The sequence below is a fragment of the Tympanuchus pallidicinctus genome, unplaced genomic scaffold, assembly GCF_026119805.1.
Source record: "Tympanuchus pallidicinctus isolate F22 unplaced genomic scaffold, pur_lepc_1.0 scaffold13, whole genome shotgun sequence".
Taxonomy (NCBI): domain Eukaryota; kingdom Metazoa; phylum Chordata; class Aves; order Galliformes; family Phasianidae; genus Tympanuchus; species Tympanuchus pallidicinctus.
Window position 1 is genome coordinate 18,873,882 of NW_026294648.1, and position 13,364 is coordinate 18,887,245.

A 13,364-nucleotide genomic window follows, 5' to 3' on the forward strand; every position below is an offset into this window, starting at 1 on the left:
ACTTAACTGTCAGTGAGACTGAAGTCTTTGCTTAACGGTCTCTTTCAAAAAATGACAGCCTGATACATTGTGGCAATACCAACAAACATTATAGTAATAAAATCTATTAGCATAATTGTCATTAGCCAATTTCCTTGAAGAAAGATCAAGGGAGAGGTCAAGCAAATATAGGAAGGAAGATAAGCAAGCATGTCTTATAATGAGATAGCAACTCTCCACCTGTGGGAACAGATATAAGGAATGATACACACAGACATGAGCAAAGCAAGAAGCTGATTGACAGTAGGAGATGGAAAATCAGGTGGGCAAGGCCATTTCTGTCAGCTGGGCTACGAGAGCTGGAGGTGGGAGTGAAGGAAGAAAGTGGTGATACCTCGCGAAGTTATTTTCACACCTCAGAGCTCAGGTGCCCTGACTTCCAAGGTAAGCTGCTTTATAGAACAAGAATGGAACTGTCTGTGGCCCCATCAGTTCTTGGCTCATCTGCTCAGTTCGCCCACAAAAACTGTCTGTCAGAGCAATTTTTTTTTGGGTAGCTCCTTCTCCTTATTTAGTCCCTGACTCCACTCTTGAGCAATGCCTGTTGTTGAAAGTGAGGTTCTGCACCACTATTGGTAGTGAGGCAATCTGTTGGGTCTCCTTCTATATCAAGTTAACTTCACTTTGTAGTTTTCCAGCCTGCAGTGATTTGTGCTCAAACCCTGTACAGAAACGTGTATTTCTGAAAGCAGATCATGCCTGTCTTCCCCAACACTTTTTTTTTCTTTTTTTTTTTTTTCTTTTTTTTTTTTTTTGTTGTTGTTGTTTCTTTGTTTGTTTTTTAAATTATTATTATTTTCGCAATGCTTTGGGCACAGAAAGAGGAAGCTCATGTGAGCATGAAGAGGGGTGGGTTCACGCTAACCAGGATGATGAACCTGAAGCGTGCCCCTCCTCCAACCCTCCCCTTCCCCCGTATGTTTCCACCTCGCTCTACTACACGGAGTTTCCCGGGAGGGCGCCGAGCTGGAAGCGCCGGCAGACACTGCCGGGTGGGGCTAATATTACTCCAGTACAGACCGGGCTGTTCCCCTGGGCGCCCACACCCGGGAAGGATGAGTAGGAGGAGATCGGGCATTCCTTCCAGTTTTGCATCCCGCCGGAACGGGACGGGCGTTTGTTCTGCCCGCGTTCCCCCCCATCGGACGAGACCGGAGCGCAGCAGCCGTCCCACGCCGGGTTGGGGGGTGCCGCTGCCTGGCCCCTCCTCTCCCCTCCCCGTCTCCCTCCCGGCCCGCCCCGCCAATGCCCAGCGGAGCCCGTACCGGGCGGAGCTGCCCCGTTCGCAGCGCCGCGCGGTCCCGGTGCTCCGCGTCCGCTCGCCGCCGCCGTGCACCATGCGGGGCGCCGAGCCCCGGCCGCGGGTATGACTGGACCGCAGCGCTCCGAGCTGCGCCGCGGGCTCCGCGCGGAGCCAGGCAAGTACCGCAGCGCTGCCCTCGCCGCCACGGTCCCGGCGGTGTCCCCTGCCGGCTCTCCTGGGGCGGCCGCTCCGCGCGGAGCAAGGGTCTCGTTCCGGCTCCCGCGCAGACGTGGCCGCGTTTCAGGGGCAGATCTCCTCATAATGCTGCCCGTGTGTCGGGAGATCTCCAAGCCCTTCCTCAGACGTGGCTGCGTTTCAGGGGCGGTGTCCCTCGAGCGGCGGGGGAGTTCAGAGCCGGACGAGGAGATGCCGGGCTGGATGAGTGCTGGGGGGGAACTGCGCCGGCCCGGCTGCTGGAGGGACGGGGGAGATGGGAGATCTCACGGGATAGGTATGCCTGTATGCCTGGAATAGGGGATCCGCCCGGCTTTGGAGTGGGTCAGGAATGAAATACTTGGGGTTTCTGCAGTACGGAGTTTTGAGAGTGTTTTTCTCGAGACACGTTTGCACAGTGAGCTTTTTCAGAATGGTGGCAAAATCACAGTGCTTTTGCGTCTACGTGTTCTTCTAGGAGATCTGTAAAGTGCTCTCACTGCCTACATGTCAGGACATCGTGATGGGCAAAACAGCCCTTTTGTTGCTGCGTCGTATTTTTAGACTCACCAACAGAAACTGCAGTGTTCTCTGGGGTGAAAAGCATGTGGCACTGGGAAAAAAGTAGAACACACTGGTGGGGGAGATGCTGAGCAGCAGTTTGACTTTTTTTAAGGCAGTGGGGTGAGCAGTAGAATGTAGTTTTAGCATGAAATAATGGAAAATAAAGGAAAACTATAAACGTTACTCAAAATGCCAGTTTGAAATTCTCTAAAACAAAACAAAACCATCCAAAACACAGTAGTTAAATGGAACAATTTTCTTTGGAGGCTGTTTCCACTGGAGTAAATATGAAGTTCAATTTAAAAAAAAAAAAAAAAAAAAAAAAAAGCCTGCAGCTAGCTGCTATATTAATAGTGCCTGCCAAGGGCTGGTGGGTGCTTACAATTGGAGTCTTAGAAAGATCTTTACAATCTGGAGCAATATGTTATTGCATCTCTTGCTGCCCATTCTAGAGATGCTCACAGCTTTTGCCTACAAGCCCTACCCAGAGCTGTTAGGACACAAATGTCTGTTTTTCTCATGTTTTTCCTGTCTTCTACCTTCAGAACATCCCTTAGCATTCCTTTTCCTAATAGGACCCTCGGCTGATGTGTTCTGTGTAACCTGAAGTGTTGCTGTGATGTGCCAGCATTACCTGCGGATTTGGAAAGCGAGGGCCACTCTTTGCCTCGCATCTCACCAGGCTGTGAGCTCACTCAGCTGGAGCAGCAGGGCTGCAGGCTCCTGCTTCGGCATAGTGCAGAGCTCTTATGTGAGCTGTGCTCCCTGGGATGCACACAGCACTGCACCGCAGCTCTCCCAGGGCTTTCTCCAGAGACTTGATCATCAGTTTGTCCAGTATGGCTTTAAGCTAAAGTTAGCCACTGATATTTGATGGACTTTATATTAATGGCAACGTTCTCTGCCATGAGTTAGTTGTCCCTCCCACTTGCTGAGACCTGGCACAATTCATGACCTGCTGCAGGGAAGCTTCTGGGTGTGCTCTGTGGGCCTCTGAGCTGGTGTTCGCCAGGATACAGTTAAAGAGGGACATTCCCTTGGTGGAATAAGGAAGAAAGCAGTCAGGAGGCTGCACAGATATTTTAACCCCTCTCATCCCAGAGAGGTTTGTAATAATTTTCTCCAAAATCTCATTGCTCATACAGTTTGATTGGAAGCCTATTTATTTAATCATAATTATTAATAATAATAATAATCATTTTGTTTAATCAAGAACATCACCCTCTAGTGATGTTTTAAAATTTAATATAGGTTTCTTTCAAGAGGAAAGCAACTATTAAAGTCTATAGGACAAAAAAGAAAAACAAAAACACAAGTTTAGATTTCTTTAGAGTCTACCACTTCAAACACAGTAGCACACCATGAGTGAGCTCACAGCCTCCTTTGGGACGGACAGTGCTTCACTGCCTGTCTGGCAGCACCTGCAGGTGACATCCTGTATCCTTGGCTGGAAGTGATTGCAGAAGTCATCTCAAGGAGTTACAAACCTATGGTCCACACCCAATCTGCGTGGTCATTTTCTCAATAAAACATGGAAATCCAGCCTCGCCAGCTCCCTACCCACCATATGCTTATAATCATTGACCTGGCTTCTGCTTAGGATATTCTTCGACTTGTCAAGGAAAAAGTGTCTTTGTACCAATCACTTATGCCTTGTACGGCATATAGAAAGTCTGCTTAATAGCACCGTCTCCATTTCAGACAGAGAATGGCACTGCAGCACTCTGTGATTTTAAAACAAACAAAACCCCCACACTTCGATTCTTCTTTCTGGTGTTTTCTCCTGAGGGGTGTTAGAGCTGTGGGAGGAAGGACTGGCACAGGGAAGGGTGCGCGTGGGCACAAGAAGTCAACCCCTCTTTTTCCTGTTCTCTGCAGTGCTGCCCCTTCTCGCGTTCCCTTGAGAGCAAATGGTAGGGAGGATAATGATGTGGAAGTCTGCAAAACCTGATGCTCACAGTGAGCCCCTCTGAAAACAGGTAGGGTGGAGTCCAGCATGCGAGGGAGAAACTGAAGCAAAACAGGATGTTTTTGTAATTTAAAATGTATTTTTCTTAATTCCTGTTGAAAAACCTGGTTTGGTTTGGATTTGATGTTGCCTGCAGCATTAATTGGGAAATTTATGAGCAAAAGAGTTTTGTGTATGTGTATGTGCTTGCATAAGGAAAGCAAAGAAGGAGGCTCAGGACAATTTTCCAAATGAAAAAGTAAAGATGACAATAGGAACTGACAATGATGGCACTAGGAACTTATCTGTTCTGGTTTCCTCAAAATAAATACATATGTAATCTGATGGAATCTGTGAAGACCCATGAAAATGCACAGGACTGGAGATGTGTGTTTACACATAAATTTACGTTCAACCCAAGTGATGGGAGCGAGGTATAAGGGGCAGGTTATAAAGCCTTTGGGGTCTTCTGTGCACTGTTGTGTGGTCTTCTTTCAGCTGATACTGATGTCATGCTTGTTCCTGTAGAGGTTAAGGCAGAAGTAAAAAAAGAAAAAAAAACACTGGGAAAAACGAAGGCAAGGAATAATGTATGAATCAGGAAAATTGTCTTTAAATAGAACAGTTCTCAGAGTTTTCCACTGCCAGCTCCTTTGGACTGTGCCAGAAACAGAGGCATGGAGAGCAGCATCTCAGAGAAGCCCACGGCTGCTCTCACTCCTCATTGCCAGTGGATGCAACCTCTGCATCCCCGTGGGTCCTTTGCCCTTTTACAAATCCAAACCTCTGCAAAGCACTGGCATTGATGGTTGACTTCAGTGGAAGGCAGGTGTTTCCTGTCTAATCACGTCCTCTCATTGGCTTACTTATGACTTTCTGCAGTAGCTTGCAGGAGTTGCTCCCATGAGATAATTAGGACAGCTTAATTTAAGGGGCTTAAGTGGGAGAAGTTCCATTCTACTGCTTTTCTGTTTCCATCTCTTCTGCTGCTCATAACTGGAATATGTTTTTTAAGGCTTCATAGCTTAACTTGCATTGGTTCATAGCAAGGCATTTTGCTGTAAGAATGTGCACGTTTTCTTGTTAACCTCACTTGGCAAACCGCCTTCTGAATTCGAGGTGATTTGATCTCTGAGCTCTTTATGATCAGTTTCTCTTCCCTTTCTCAATCTGCTGGCATCTTTTCAAGCTGTTTTCAGGCTCCTCCTTCACACCTTCATTTTTACATGGGCTCAGCCAGCATGATGCTCTCCAGCCTGCCTTGCCTAACTGCTCAGCAATGTCTCTCTTGGCCTTTTTCAGTGTTCCACTCCTAACATTTTCCTGCAACTCCAACAACTGGCAAAGACGTGCAATTTTTGGAGCCGAAGTCCACTTTTTTTTGCCCACCTCGTGTAACTTTAGACTTGCAGATCCACTGAAATTCATGGTGTTTGGAGCCCCACTGTCATCAACTGCAAAATTCTGTAGGATTAAATCCTACAATTCAGGAAAAAGCTAAGATGAGTTTTGAGGAGGGATTCAACGTTGGATGTTACTAATAAGTGTGTTAGCTGTCTTGTTCTCGTCCAGCAGATGGGCAAGCAAGAGAAAGGGGAAACTGCCTTTCATGGTATGTGTGTTAGAAGAGGTGCTGTTGATTAATCCATCTTTCAGCCAGCCAGCTCTGAAAATGCCATTTAACAACCCCGTGTCTGTGGAGCACTAACGGGATGCTTGGAAGTCATAAAGGGATTAATGTTCAGCCCTAATGAAATCCAGATGCACAGATCTGCCTCTTTTCAAGCTCTTTTCTGTGGCCAAGCTGCAAATAAATTTATTTAATCAAGGTAAATACATGAGAAGCACCAGCCCTGCATTGTGCAGTAGGTACTTAAACTCACAGGCACCAAAGACTACTGGCAGTCCCTGTCAAAGAGGAGTGGGTTTCCCACTGACGCTCTGCTTGTAACAGAATTCATCGTTCTGTTTGATCATAAGGTAGGAAAGGGGGACCTTTCTTGGGAGGCACAGTTCATGCATATTTTTGCATTCAGACTGAGGGAAGCTGCCTTGGACTTAAGCCTGCTTCTATTCCTAAAGAAAGGCCAAGGCAGGTATACTGGCAAGGAGCATCTGGTCACTCTATCAGGGATGTGTTGGAGGTCCACTAAGAGCCTGGAAGCTGGCACTGATTGTGCATCTTGTGCAATGGCAGGAAGAGGGAGAAGTGAGAATTCATGCCACAGCATTCAAGATGTGTTCAGTGGACTCGAAGCATTACTGTACTATTTGTAGTTAAAATTTTCTCTTCCTTGTGCAATTTTTAGCTTCCTATATCACAAGCTGAGTGTGGGTACTGTGCACTTCAGGTGCTGGTAGATCATCTGGGCCCTAACAAGGGCCGATCCTGTGTACTTGAGCTCAGCAGCCCTGCTTTGGAGAGGCTGAAGTAGTTCTGTAACTGGGAATACCCAGGCAGTCCTGTTTCTTTTTATGGTAGCAGGAGGAATTTTGAACTAGGTGAGGGGAAGAAAGGGGGGTATTTTGAAGGCATGGGGAAATGTAGTACATTCTTCTGTTTCTCACATTTGACTGCTCCGTGAGTTTTTCTTTTTGCCAAATCACAACTCAGCAAACTATTTATTTGCATTAAAAAAGGAATCCTGATTCTTAATTTACTTTGGCCTCAGTGATGAATTCTTATACTGTGAAATTCAGTAAGCTTCCTCCCAGTGTTATATATACATCCTACTTTAAAATAGAAGCTTCTGCTTCAGGGAACCAGCTTGCATCAAATGTTTTAAAGCACTTTTTAAAAGTATGCACTCACTGATTTACAACTTAAGTCTTACCAGCACTCACCCTGTAATTGTTTGTTGCTATATTCATAATCAGAGTGTACCATGGCCCAATGCTGGAGATCATATATATGTGTGTGTAGAGTTATGCAGAGGTTTTCTTAAGTCCTGTAGAGACAAGAAGGCATTTTGTGAGAAGTTCCAGGAGTTGTTTCATTCTGGAAGACCTCTGATACTCTCCATGAGGCATCATTCTCTCTCTGCTTTTGAGGACATCCTCTTTCTTTGCCATTGCTGCCAGTTGTGCAATCCTGAGGAAGGGAGGCCCTGCAGGCACAAATAGTCCATGGCAGCAGAGGAAAAATGAGACGGAACAGATGAGTGTGAGTCAAACTAGTCCCCAGTCACCCCCGGGTGGAAAACCTACTCAGCCTTTGGCAGTTGAGAATTGTTTCTCCTCATCACCCTTATATGGGACATTTTAAAATAAACCATTAGGGCTTCATTTCTTGGAAGGAAAAGGAAATGTTTCAAAGCGTGTCCTTGCAAACTGATTTAGCACCATCCATCAGGTTCTGCATATTTTAAGAAATGTTTGGGTTTGGTTGGAGCTGCTTTTTGCATCGAGGGAGAGAGAAGCAATTAGTAAAATAGCATGTGAAGGTTACTTGTGCAAAACAGTTCAGATAAATGTTTACACACAATTTTCTTAGCTCTGCATTCACATTAAACTCTGCTCCATCTCCGCGCTCCAGCCACACAACATTATTTTACATTTTGTTCTTCGATTAATTAGGCTAACTATGGATCTAAAGTAGATCAAAGGGTTAAAGTGGTGACAGGAGAGTTAAAGATTCTCCCTAGCATTTGCAAGGAAATGTTAACACCAAATGTCTTTGCTGGCAAGATTCACCCCAAAGAAACAGCTGTGCTTTTTTTCCTGTCTTCTGGGCCCTGAATTTTCACACTGTTTAGGGTGAAGTAATGTAACAATTGAAGTACAGACGGACAGGCAGACGTGTCCTTACCTGACATGCAGCAATATGGAAAAAATAGGCAGGAAGGACCAGAACAGAGCTGCATTAGCCAGAAAACATAAGCGACTGCCAGAAACTCAGGCCAGGGGAGGCACAGGGCAGTTAGCATAGTGTTAATTGGGCTGTGTGTGCTCCGAGAGCTGCTCCTTTTTAGAAGAAGTGAATTGTTTGTGTTATGGAAAAACTTCTTGTAGCTCCAGTGGCAGCGCGTGAGCCTGCCTCATCAGTCAGGTAGAGGAAAACAAATTTTAACATACTGGGAATTTCTAATACTATTCCATGAGATTTCATCTGCTTAAATTCTGTCTGCTCACAGACGCTGGTCTGTGCTTTTGGATAAACTCTTGGCAGGAGCTGTGTCTGCCTTTTCTTTGCAGTGAAAATGTCATAATAACAATTTGTGATCTGAGGAGAAAGGAAATCTAGCTTAGATCTCTCCCAGAAGGAGGACCGAGCTTCCAAGTCTATCTCTGCCACTGTGTTTCTATGCCGCCCTTTGCATGTTACTTACACCTTCACTCTGAGTCTCATTGCCTCCATTTCTCGAGCTGCCTCTTTGAAGCCAAAGTAGCCACATATGGAGGGAGAGTAAGGAAGGGCCTGGCTGAGTAAAAACTGTAGTGTTTTAGAACCCACCAGCTAAGAAGAGTTATGGTGAAACACAGTTATATAGAGGGAAAAGCAGTGGCAGCCAATGTTCTGAAAGCTCTCGCTTGGCCAGACATAGCAGTGGGTCTTCCTTCAGACACGCAGGGTTTGCTTCTCTTCCCCTGTTCACATGCCTGGAACATCTCTAGAACAACTGCAGAGGCCTCATGCACTGCAGGGATGCCCACGTGGCATCCGTATGGGAAATGGGATGGGATGTCTCATCACTTGGAGGAGCTGCTGAAAACAGAAGGACGCAACATTCTCGTGAGTGCAGTGCATGAGAAGGTGGAAAAACTGCAGCGGCAGGGAGTGCTGGCAGTGCAGGATGGCTGTTAGCCCAAGGCTTCATTTTCCTTTCCTCTCTGCTTGGTGAATCATGCCGGGGGGCTACTGTGCTGCATGATGTTCCTCCTGGTCTTACAAAGACCTGAGGATCACAGGGAGATTACGTTTATAGCGTTATTAATCAAGTACTTTTCCCCATGCTAATTTTAAATGCAAATCAGCATAACAAAATGACAAGCCTGGTTATTTTCAATTCTTGTAACCTAATGCCAGATTTCCCTTTCACGGAACAATCTTTTCTTCTCCATCTGTCTCTAAGTTGGTTTTCAAAATCGGAACGCAACTGCAGTGTTATACAGACACTTCATAAAAGCATCCTACAGTCACATAAACAAGAGACAGAACAGAAGGCAGAAGTGGGTGGAAGAGCAGCAGCAATTTTTTTCATATGAATCTAATCCACGCCATCAGTTAATTGCTTCTGTACTCTTAAATGGCTTCTAAGTTATTTTAATGTTACCTAAGAGCTAAATAACTGCTTGCTGTATTTATGCAGTAAGTTTTGCTTTTATGTGTGTTTACTGGGATCAGTTGATTAATAGCAGAGATCAGCTATCTGCCCTGACACAACATAATAATACTGTGTATTCACAGGAAAAGATTATTTCATGAGATCCATGCAAGAATGAGAATAATATTGGTGTTATTAGCTCTGAACAGACTGTGATGCTCCAAGTGATCAAAGACTTTGTGACCGATGTCATCTGTCCCTGGCAGTGTCTTCAACAGCATAAGCCTACCTAACTGTCAGCATGGAGTTTAGTCAGAGTCCACATTTATGAACAAATATGTATGTATTTTAAAAGTATATGATTCCCTTTAATCATCTTCAGTTTATGACTTTGAGAAAGTGAGCTAAGAGCCAAGTTTTCCATATTAGAAAGTAACAGAAAGTAAAAGCTCAGAGAGAAGCAAATTTCCTTGGAAGAGTAAGCTAGGTGCCTGCAGTCATACTAGTGACTTCTTGGAAGGGTTATAATCCTTTATCTCCATTCAGCAGCATGCAGAGGACTCAGGGTGAAACATCAGTATGCTGGAAGTAGGGATAGACCTTGTTGAGAAAGGCATTAGCAGAAATAACTGCTTTAAACCAGTTTTAAATTGCCTAAGAAAAGCAAAGGTCATAATCTTGTAAACAAAGAAAGAATTACTTTCCCCTTTCTGATTGATCAGGGCTCACCGAATACTCCAGAGGAGAGGATCTGTAAGTAGAGATCCTTCCCTTGTGGTGGCCAACCCTTGAATGAGGTCTTGGGAACTTTCACCTGTGCTCCTAGGCCTGTCTTCTCCCCTTCATCAGCGGCTCAATCACGGCTTCAGGCTGTGACTTAATGTTCCCATACATATCTAAATTAACTCTCTCCCTATATTTGATCATATTGCCTTTAATGCCCTTGAACACAGGGAAGCCGGAACAACAAAGCTGGGCAAAATTCCATACAATGGTTTGTAATGAAATTCAGTTTCAGAATTTTTTTTTAAATCCTGCTTGTGATAGCAACAGAATCAGTGTAGGAGCTCATTAATCAACCAGGTATGAAGGAACAGAAGGGACGATGGTTAAATTAAATTCAGAGCTCACTGGGCAGATGGACTTCTTTGCAACGGTAATGTTGATGAGTGTCTTGGATTAGAGTCACATATTAATTTTTAGACTATGTCCATCTCTAACAAGATTCAGTACAAGTAAAATCAGTGCTCAGTGCTTCCCTTGTCCAAGAAAGGGAGGGAATGGCTGTCATCCTTGCCTCAGCAAAGAGTGTATGGGGTGGACATTTGCTAACTGACAAATCTTTCCCTGGGAACGCCGATCCAGTGAAAACTAAAATTTCATGGAGGCACTGCTTTGAAAGAGCCTTGCAATAAAATGGAGGGTTCTGAAAGAATTCTTCCTATCACAAAGGATCTTAAAGCTTTTTACCAGGCAAGTCTCTTTTGGAAAACATCCTTGCTTTGTGTCAGCTCATCCACCCCACCCCATGGTCTCTAGCACTGCAGAAATTTTGGACATAGGATCATAGCAGCACCAAGAGACCTCCAAGATCATCTAGTCCAACTATCTAGTTACACTAACATTTCCCCACTAACCTGTGTTCCTTAATACAACATCTAAATATTTCTTGAACACCAAATCTATATCTGTCACGTCTTATCACACAGATGATCCTGCAACTGGGCAGTTGTGGGTTTGCACATGGCCAAGCCAACCATCACCTTGTCTATCTCCCACTCCTGATCTAGAAGTGGAATCTCACATCTGTGTCATCATAACGTACAGTCTTCCATAGCACCAGCAGCTTGTAAGCAAGAGAGATGTATTTTCCTATTACTTTTCACTGGCTGATGGAGATGAATCTGACCAAGTGACTTCTCACTGCTGCTGGCAGAGTGAAGTGGTCTTAACAACTTGCACCATCTTCTGTGGTCACAGAAAATATATGACATTTTTGGAAACATGTCAGTGCTTATGAAACAAATATTTCAATTTACGTTTTGCAGAAAAATTGAATTTTAAAAAACATTTTCATTTTCAAATATAAACTACACCAGATAGCAGCATTCCACTGTATAGCAGAAATGCTAAGTCAGCACCTGAAGCAATGATAGAGCACCTGGTGGGAAGGCAGGGCTAGCCAAGGGGAGCTCAGGTGCATGCAATGTACTGAGTGATGGAAAGGGTGGAGCGAGGATTCACCCCTTCCCAGCCTTCATGTAAGGATTGGCAGTGGAGGTGAGGGTATCTTGCTGGCGATCCCTGCCTACTTGAGGCCTTCTACAGGTGAGCAGCTTTTTTTCCTTCATTTCTGTGTTCACGACTGCTGTGTTTCAGCTCATTCTTGTTTACTGCAGCCGAAGACTTTGCCTCTCCACTGTTATTGCTATACTCTCCATGATATTATAGCTTTACACACCACCACAGACATTACAGACTTTGACCAACTATTGAGAAGGGGATGATCCAGTCTGTATTAAGTAGATGTCGTTATTTTTCAGCCCTCTCCCACCTTAATTATCTGAAAAATAACATTCAAGTACAGAGGTCAGTGGGAGGGGGGAAATCTGCTTGTGCTTGCCAGTGGAATCGATACTGTAGACCTTACATGGGTTTGGAATGAGGGGCATTAGACTCACAGCTATTCCAGTGCCAAGAAATACGCAGCTAAAATTGGCAGCTCAGAGATGTGTAATACACAAACAGGGTCTGGAGTGTTGCAAGTGTTCAAGCGCTTTCAAGTATGTTGGGTAAACGACTATCTGTTTCCATGGTTAAAAGAAAAAAAAAGCAGAGATTCTGCTGTGTCCCTCCAAGGATTCTCTAATTCAAGTTCCTGGTTAATGTGAGCAGAGCTGACTTCCAGCAAAAACGCTCCCTGGCTCTGATGCTGTGGGGCACAGCAAAGTGTTCTCCTCATCTGAAAACAATACTCTGGGGAAATGGTGTGCAATGCTGTCTGGCACCCTGGAGATCTCCACACTGAGGATCACCAGCAGCTGCCTGCAAGCAGCAATGTTCTGGGGGGCAAAGACGCTGTGGCTGCTCCAGAGAGCTCCTGTGTGGGACAAAGTCCTCGTGTTGTTTTGTCCATGCAGCAAGAGGGGAGGCAGGCACTGGAGCTTCCTGTCCCATACAGAGTAAGGGAGCAAAAGGTGGATCTGGCTGGTGCAATGCTGTGCTTCAGATTTGTTTCAGGAGTGGCCTGAAGTATTTATGTGCCTATTAGTAAATAATTGGCACACAGTATAGTTAAAGGAAAAAGTAAGCTCATTTTCTCCTACTGTGGGACTGTGAAAGTTTTTACATTGCGGTTCAAATTATTTCTCCTCACGTGAAGGCAGAGGATGTCACCTCAGTTCCCTTTCTTCATATGTTGGTTTGAAATTTTTTTATATTAAAAATACATCTATCTGATTCCCTGTTTGTGACTTGGGCTTACCAGCTGGTGTCAGCATGTTTGTTTTTCTGTTGCTGTGGTCACATTTTTGGTGTGTGAACTGGTCATCTCTCTGCTGTTTTTGTTGTTTTCTTACATGGCACTCAAAGAACCTGGATTGCTAGGAGGCTTTTCTTGTCTAATAGTTTCTTGAAGAAATGTTGTTTACATTGGATAGGCCGTGTTGAACAAAAATTGCTTGAAATGGAATACGTAGCTATGCTCTCCCCAGCAGAAGAAGAAAAGCGAGCAACAGTTTTACCATATGTGGCTACTGAAATGAAAGGCAGAGCAGGTTATTATTTCTCTGCTCTTCCTCTGGAGAAAGGCAATGAAAAGGTTTTTTGGAGGGCAATGCTGGCAACATTCAGATATCATCAGGAATGGTTTCAGATTGTCAAAAGAAGAAATCCGCATGGACTTTATCACCTGTGTGGTAACTCCTGACTCTGATATATCCTGTGAAACTTATTCTGGGGAAAATGCCTTCCTACATTTCACTCATGTATTTATTTGGTACCCCTCACCTCTTTACACTGCGGAGAAGATTAGTAGGTGGCCAAAATGATTGCTTTATGTACAGTGAGGTCAGTAGGTGCGTATGATTCTTTG

General features: G+C 44.7%; 1 protein-coding gene across 4 annotated transcripts in view; it reads left to right on the top strand.

The window, feature by feature from the left end:
• Nucleotides 1-401: 401 nt before the first annotated feature.
• Nucleotides 402-13,364, top strand: part of LOC128075747 (rho GTPase-activating protein 20-like) — a 31,532-nt gene continuing 18,569 nt past the window's right edge. The window contains exon 1 of one of the 4 annotated variants that reach the window (XM_052672736.1): nucleotides 402-423. The gene's annotated coding sequence lies outside the window, so the exon portion shown is untranslated. Of the gene's footprint in view, nucleotides 424-1,319; nucleotides 1,458-3,918; nucleotides 4,039-11,506; nucleotides 11,600-13,364 lie in introns of those variants that run through there. The other 3 variants (XM_052672734.1, XM_052672733.1, XM_052672735.1) reach the window with 3 other exon arrangements.